Source organism: Somniosus microcephalus, chromosome 28 (assembly GCF_052327205.1).
Source record: "Somniosus microcephalus isolate GS21.2 chromosome 28, FLI_Smic_1.0, whole genome shotgun sequence".
NCBI lineage: Eukaryota > Metazoa > Chordata > Chondrichthyes > Squaliformes > Somniosidae > Somniosus > Somniosus microcephalus.
Window position 1 is genome coordinate 12,305,058 of NC_141014.1, and position 6,000 is coordinate 12,311,057.

The following is a 6,000-nucleotide window of genomic DNA, read 5'->3' on the forward strand; positions in this document are numbered from 1 at the left end:
TTCCAAAGGAAACAAACCCAGCCGATCCAATCTTTCCTCACAGCTAAAATTCTCCAGTCGTGGCATTTACATTTACCTGGCAAACTATTCCCAACGCAGACAGAAAATCTTTCATTGGGATTTAAAATGCACATTGTTGGGTGGGGACTGAATCGATTCACCCCATTCTCCCCATGTGGCCCGAACAGCACAGTAGATAATCAATCAAACCCAAACTGCGCACAGCCAGAGTAAAGTTTGAGGTAAGGTACAAAGAACAAATGGATCAATGCTAATTTGTGTATCAGTACAAATAAATATTCATTTCAGGGAATGACAGTGTCAGGACTTCCGGATTTAGACCGGGATCACGTTCCTCCCCCATCCCCACTGTGCTCTCCGTGCTCTTTACCCCCCTCCGAGTTCCTGAACTTCTCTCCCCCCGTTAGATCCTCTCCCCTTCCGATCTCCCTCTCTCCCCCCTCCAATCTCCTCACTCCCCCCTCCGATCTCCTCCCCACTTCTCCCTCCGATCTCCTCTCTCTCCCCCACCAGTCTCCTCTCCCTGACTCCCCCTGCTCTCTCTCCCTTTCCACTCTATCCCCATCCAATCTCCTCTCTCTCTCTCCTCCCTTCTCTCTCTCTCTTCTCCTCTCTCTCTCCGATCTCGTCTCTCTCTCTCCTCCCTTCTCTCTCTCTCTCTTCTCCTCTCTCTCTCCGATCTCCTCTCTCTCCAGTCTCCTCTCTCTCACTCCCTCTCCTCTCTCTCCCCTCTCTTTCCCCATCCGATCTACTATCTCTCTCCTCCCTTCTCTCTCTCTCTACTCCAATCTCCTCTCTCTCTTCCCTCTTCGATCCTCTCTCACTTCGCCCCTCCACCCCCTCTCTCTCTCTGATTTCTCTCTCTCTCCAATCTCCTCTCTCCCCCCTCCAATCTCCACTCTCTCCTCCCCCTCCTCTCTCTCTCCCCCTCCTCTCTTTCCTCATCCGAACTCCTCGCTCTGTCTCCTCCCTTCTCTCTCTCTCTTCTCCAATCTCTTCTCTCTCTTCCCCCTTCGAACCTCTCTCACTTCGCCTCTCCATCCCATCTCTCTCCCCCCCTGTCGATTCTCTCTCTCCCCTTTCGAACCTCGCTCTTCCCCGCCCCCCTCTTCCCCGGCCACCAGCGGCTCCCCTGAGTGATCTTCTCCGCACGGAGCCGAGGAACGCCGGGCCCACAGTGCAGGCCACAACCGTTGGGTGCTGCACAGGTGAGGCTCCAGGATACAGCGCGCCTGCGCAGATGTGGATCGGGCGCGCCTGCACAGCTCCGGTATACTGCGCATGCGTGCAGAAGACCGCAAAGGTGTTCGTGCAAATAATTACAGCGGGTAATGTGGAGAATTGTTGTGGGGCAGAAAGCACTGGTGAAGTTGGAGGCCACCATAAGATCCGGAAACGGTGGAGAAATGGATGTCGGCCCAGGAGAGGGAATTACTGGTTAGGACCCAGACAGCAGCAAAATAAACCAGTGGGGTATAATAAACTGCAAGGACCCGCAAATCCATTGGCAGTATAGGCGCACCAACGTCAGTGTTCTTGCTCAGGCCAACATCCCCAGCATCGAAGCTCTGACCACGCTCGATCAGCCTTGATGGACGGGCCACATTGTCCGCATGCCCGATACGAGACTTCCAAAACAAATGCTCTACTCGGAGCTCCGGCACGACAAGAGAGCCCCAGGTGGGCAGAGGAAACGCTTCAAGGACACCCGTAAAGCCTCCTTGAATAAGTGTAACATCCCCACCGACACCTGGGAATCCCTGGCCCAAGACCGCACAAAGTGGAGGAGAAGCATCCGGGAAGGCGCCGAACACCACGAGTCTCGTCGCCGGGAGCAAGCGGAAGTGAAGCGCAGGCAGCACAAGGAGCGCACGTCAACCCAAGCACCCCACCCACCCGCCCCTTCAACCACTGTCTGCCCCACCTGTGACAGAGTGTGTAGGTCCCGCATTGGACTCATCAGTCACCTGAGAACTCATTTTTAATGTGGAAGCAAGTCATCCTCGGTTCCGAGGGACTGCCTAAGAAGAAGGAAACCAGTGGGACAGTCACAGAATCAGCAGGTAACAGCAGCGATGGGGAATGGGCTGTAAACTGGACAAAGTTACCCTCAAACTGCAGCAACTGAATAGAAGATCAGAATCACAGCAGCTGAGTCTTACAGTGTATTCCAGTGGAGTCCAGTGGAGTAGTGTAGTATTGATGGCAGAGAAGGCCAGGAATTGGGAAGTCAAATTTGAGCAACGTTCCAGGGCTCACTGATGAAAACAAAGAGCGGGGAGTGTCGGGGAATGGGCAGTGGGCACGGTATCTCCCTAAACATCTCCGCCTCGCTGCCTCTCTCTCCTCCTTTAAATGTTCCTTAAAACCTACCTCTTTGACCAAGGTTTAGGGCACCTGTCCTAATATCTGCTTATCCGAGTAGCCGAGAGGTATGCTGGAGGTATTTCTGTGGAAATTTCCAGGGCTGAATGATGTAAACAAAGAGGTGGATGGTCAGTGGGCCCAGGTAACTTTAAACTTGTACCTTGGGCTAGAATGCAACCACACAGGATCATACCTATCAGCCAAGGTCCCAGACTCCTCCATCACCATCCCTGGGTATGTCCCGTCCCACAAGCAGGACAGACCCACCAGAGGTGGCGGCCCAGTGGTACACAGACAGGAGGGAGTGGCCCTGGGAGTCCTCAACGCTGACTCCGGACCCCATGAACTCTCATACCATCAGGTGGACTTCAATGCCCATCGCCATAAGAACATAAGAAGTAGGAGCAGGAGTCGACCATACAGCCCTTCGAGCCTGCTCCGCCATTCAATAAGATCATGGCTGATCTTCAACCTCAACTCCACTTTCCCGCCCGACCCCATATTCCCTTGTTCCCCTTAGAGTCCAAATATCTATCTATCTCAGCCTTGAATATACTCCACGACTCAGCATCCACAGCCCTTTGGGGTGGAGAATGCCAAAGATTCACAACCCTCTGAGTGAAGAAATTCCTCCTCGTCTCAGGCTTAAATGACCAACCACTTATCCTGATACTATGCCCCCTGGTTCTAGACTCTCCAGCCAGGGGAAACAACCTCTCAGCATCTACTCTGTCAATCCCCCTCAGAATCTTGTATGTTTCAATGAGACCACCTCTCATTCTTCTAAACTCCAGAGAGCATAGGCCCATTCTACACAATCTCTCATCATAGGACAGCCCTCTCATCCCAGGAATCAATCTGGTGAACCTTCGTTGCACCGCCTCTAAGGCATGTAAGTCCTTTCTCAGATAAGGAGACAAAAACTGTGCCCAGTACTCCAGGTGTGGTCTCACCAAAGCCCTGTACAATTGTAGTAAGACTTCCTTACTCTTGTTCTCCAACACCCTTGCAATAAAGGCCAACATGCCATTTGCCTTCCTAATTGCTTGCTGTACCTGCATGCTAACTCTCTGTGTTTCCTGTACGAGGACACCTAAATCTCTCTGAACACCAACATTTAATAGTTTCTCACCATTTAAAAAATATTCTGTTTTTCTATTCTTCCTAACAAAGTGAATAACCTCACCTTTCCTCACATTATTCTTTATTTGCCACCTTATTGCCCACTCACTTAACCTGTCTAGATCCCTTTGCAGGCTCTTTGTGTCCTCCTCACAGCTTACTTTTGCACCTAGCTTTATATCGTCAGCAAATCTGGATACATTGTACTTGGTCCCTTCATCTAAGTCATTAATATAGATTGTAAATAGCTGAGGCCCAAGCACCCCACTAGTTGCAGCCTGCCAACCGGAAAATGACCCGTTTTCCTTATTCTCGGTTTTCTGTCTGTTAGCCACTCCTCAATCCATGCTAATATATTACCCCAACCCCAGGATACCTTACCTTGCGTAGCGTTGTGGTTGTTGGAGGTCAATCACCTCAGCCCCAGGACATCGCTGCAGGAGTTCCTCAGGGCAGTGTCCCAGGCCCAACCATCTGCAGCTGCTTCATCAATGACCTTCCCTCCATCATAAGGTCAGAAGTGGGGATGTTCGCTGATGATTGCACAGTATTCAGTTCCATTCGCAACTCCTCAGATAATGAGGCAGTCCATGTCCGCATACAGCAAGACCTGGGTGACAGTCAGGCTTGGGCTGATAAGCGGCAAGTAACATTCCCGCCAGGCACAGTACCAGGCAATGACTATCATAGCATCATAGAATGGTTACAGCACGAAAGAAGGCCATTCGTGCCGTCGAGCCCGTGCCGGCTCTCAGCTGGTCCCACTCCCCTGCCCTTTCCCTGTAACCCTGGAATTTTTTTCCTTCAGATACTTATCCAACTCCCTTTTGAAAGATAAGATTGAGTCTGCCTCCACCACCCTTTCAGGCAGCGCATTCCAGATCTTAACCATTCACTGCGTAAAAAAGTTTTTTCTTACGTCACCTTTGGTTCTTTTGCCAATCACCTTAAATTGGTGCCCTCTGATTCTCGACTATCTCCAACTTACGAGAGTCTAACAACCGCCCCTTGATATTCAATTGCCTTACCATCGCCGAATTCTGCGGCGAGTGTCTCGCCTCCTGACTCCCCAAAGCCTTTCCACCATCTACAAGGCACAAGTCAGGGAGTGCGATGGAATACTCGGCACTTGCCTGGATGAGTACAGCTCCAACAACACTCAAGAAGCTCGACACCACCCAGGACAAAGCAGCCCGCTTGATCGGCACCCCAGCCACCATCTTAAATATGCACTTCCTCCACCACCAGCGTACCGTGGCTGCAGTGTGTACCATCTACAAGATGCACTGCAGCAACTCGCCAAGGCTTCTTCGGCAGCACCTCCCAAAATCGCGATCTCTACCACCTAGAAGGACAAGGGCAGCAGGCGCATGGGAGCACCATCACCTGCAAATTCCCCTCCAAGTTATACACCATCCTGACTTGGAAATATATCGTCGTTCCTTCATCATCGCTGGGTCAAAATCCTGGAACTCCCTCCCTAACAGCACTGTGGGACTACCTTCACCACACAGACTGCAGTGGTTCAAGAAGGCGGCTCACCACCACCTTCTCAAGGGCAACTAGGGATGGGCAATAAATGCTGGCCTTGCCAGCGACGCCCACATCCCAGGAACAAATTTTTAAAAGTCTTTTACATAGCACCTTATTGAATGCCTTTTGGAAATCCAAATATTCGACATCCACTGGTTCCCATGTATCTACCCTGCTAGTTACATCCTCAAAATGCTCCAATAAATTTGTTAAACACAATTTCCATTTCACAAAAACCTAATCATATGATTTTCTGAGTGCATTGTCACCACTCCCTTAATAATGGATTCCAACATTTTCCCGATGACTGATGTCAGGCTAACTGGCCTGTCTTCTCTCTCCCTCCTTATTGTGGATGATTGCATTGACCTTACGGCCTTGATGGAATCTTGGCTACAGGTGATAATACAATCCTCCTTAATGCAGCCTCCCCGCCTGGCAGCACCTTCCACCACTTGCCCCACCTAAACCGCTGTTGTGTCAATCATTAAAAACACATCACCCCAGATGGGATTCAAACACACAATCCCTGGACTTAGGAGGCCAGTGCCTTATCCATTAGGCCACTGGGGCTGAATGCACAATGTAACCCGCCTGAGGGCAATTGACCGCTCCGAAATGTGACATCTGCCTAGCAGTTTCAGGGTCTTTGAAAGTTCAGCAAAGATGGGAGCTATTTTCACCCATCATATCTGTCACTGCTCGCGCCATACCAGAGCCACCTACAACAACAACTTGCATTTATATAGCGCCGTTAACATAGTAAAATGTCCCAAGGTGCTACACAGGAGCGATTATCAAACAGAATTTGACACCGAGCCACATAAGGAGATATTAGGCCAGGTGTCCTAAACCTTGGTCAAAGAGGTAGGTTTTAAGGAACATTTAAAGGAGGAGAGAGAGGTAGCGAGGCGGAGATGTTTAGGGAGATACCGTGCCCACTGTCCATTCCCCGAC